Raw genomic sequence first — 2,481 nt, 5'->3', positions numbered from 1 at the left:
GCAGGAAAAAACATTTGTGAAGTTCAGAAGGGTCAGTCACCCCCTTTCCCACAACACACACTCCTAGCCTCTCTACCTCCCACCCCCAACCTGGAAGTAAGAGATGGCCATTGCTGCCTCCTGTCTGGAGAGATTAGGCCCGGTGGGCAGGTAATTCCCGAAGCTCATTCCTGTCACCCCTGGGAGGATCCGAATTTCTCCCTGCCTGCTCTTGACCCCATTTCCATCCCCTGGGGATGCACAAGCCACTACCACATACCGACTGGCTGCTATGGCCCACTATTGCAGCTAGAGACAGCCCAGACTTACCTGGCCTTGCCATCCTGCATGCCAGTGGGTATGGGCTAGGTTCAAATAGAGCTGGGAAAACTGAGTCCTGCCCTGCCAGACGCCTGCTCTCCCTCAACTACATTGAAGGCACCCCAACCCAATTGGCCTGATGATAATTGTGGCTCCCCAATTCCATCAAGAGGAGGATGTTCATGGCTTTGGTATTCATTGTTCCCTGCATCTAAACAGCACTTAGAAGTCTCTAGGTGTAGCTGATAGTGGCAACTGTGATGGTGGTTAAGCTCTGTGGTTACCATGGTTGTCTGTCAGCCAGCTGTGGTCCTGACAGGTTGCTGGTGGGCCCTGGTCGGCATCCTGAAGTGCAGTGTTGATCAAGGGCTGACCTGCCTGCCCCCCTCCCTGCTGGGAGGAGCAGACACAGCAAAGTGGGCTTGTAAGAATGCAAGTCTTGACTGTTTACTTTGGAGGGTTCCAGGAAATGCTGCAACAAAAGGTTCTGCCGGCCAAAAAAGAAAGCTTACCCTCCAAAGATAAGGGGATCAAAAGGCCTTCTTAGGCTGCTGTCCCCAAGGACTAGCTGTCCCCTCCTCCCTCCTTCTCTGCTGGACATACCCGCTTTGGTCCATTGTCCACTTTTGTCTGCCTTTCCTGCCTGAAAAGGAGGAAGTGGCCAGGGCCTGACCTTCAGTATACTCTGCCCTGCCCAGCTGCCTTTCACCTTAGCCTTCCTAGAAGGACTTTGACCAGGAGAAGAGGATGCATGGAAGTAGGCCCAGACTTACTCAAAAATGAAATTGGAAAACTGCCTTCCCATCCCTGCTGGGGAAGGGGAGAGGGGGTGGGGGGTTGGGGTGAGAGGAGTGTTGCTGGAGGTCATTTTGTCCATGCCGCTGCCTCTGTACACTGCTGTGTGTTCTGAGCATAGGCTGTTTTGCAGAGACTATCTTCCAATGACACGAAAATGGGCAGGGATCTTTTTCTCCTTAGGAACCTCCGTTAATACTGTTCCCTTCTCCACATAGCCCCAGGGTAACCATTCTAAAAGCCCAATTTGACACTACCTAAAATCTTTTAGGCCCTTAAACAACTAATAAGAAAGTCTCAGATCTCTGGTATGTCCCTCAAGAGTACTTAAAACATACCAGTTCTTACTTTTTCACCCTTCTCGCTCACTTCTCCCATCCTCCCCATGGCTTTACAGTTGCTGTTTTACCTGGAAATGCCTCTCTCCCTACTCCTGTCTCCACTCAGGGATTACATCAAGAAAGTCAGTAGACCGTATGGGGAAATCACAAAAAATAAAATTCAGGATAGATCAGATTGAGATGAACTTTTGTGTTTAAAATGTAAATTGACAACAATAAGGAGCTATTGAAAGTTCTTGAGCAGAGTAGTTGTCTTAGTCTATCCAGGTTGCCATAACTGAATACTCCCATGAAGCTGAGCAGCTTATAAACACAGATTTATTTTTCAGTTTTAGGGGATGGGAAGTCCAAGATCAGGGCACCAGCAGACTCAGTGTGTCATGAGAGCCTACTTTCTGATTCATAGGCAATTGTCTCCTTACTGCGTCTTCACAAGTGGAACCCAGCAAGCCAGCTCTCTGAGTTTTGTTTTTTTGTTTTTTGGGGTTTTTTTTTGTTTGTTTTTTGGGTTTTTTTGTGTGTGCTTGCCAGAAAGACAGAGAGAGAGAAAGCAAGACAGAGAGATAGAAAGCAAAAAATCAACCCCCAGGGGGATGGCCATGCCGCAATCCTTTCTTCTCCTCTCAAGATCTTGGGCAGGCATGCACATGCACCTGGAGTGAGTTTAAGTCACCGGGTCCGGGACTCGAACCACAGTCGACTACATGGGAGATCAGCAACATAGCCATTATGCCAACTGCTGGTCCCTCTGGGTTCTCTTTTATAAGGGCACTAGTCCCCCTCATGAGGACTCTACCTTGACCTAGAGCTTGAAGCTTGTAGCTCCTAATACCATTGCCCTCAGGGTTCAGATTTCAATATAGGACTTTTGAGGGGACACAAACTTTCAGACTGTAGCAGTAGTCATTTCCTGAATGTAGTTGGGGGAGGAGTCCATTGGAAACAAATACAAGTTCACGTCTCCCATACTCCTCTCAGCTTTTGGAAGACAGTCTTCAGAATAGAAAAACAAGAGGGGGCAGGGGGAGTACAAGGACAAGAGGGG

This window comes from Tupaia chinensis, unplaced genomic scaffold, assembly GCF_000334495.1.
Source record: "Tupaia chinensis unplaced genomic scaffold, TupChi_1.0 Scaffold000635_1, whole genome shotgun sequence".
Lineage (NCBI taxonomy): Eukaryota > Metazoa > Chordata > Mammalia > Scandentia > Tupaiidae > Tupaia > Tupaia belangeri.
Note: the sequence above shows the minus strand (reverse complement) of the source record.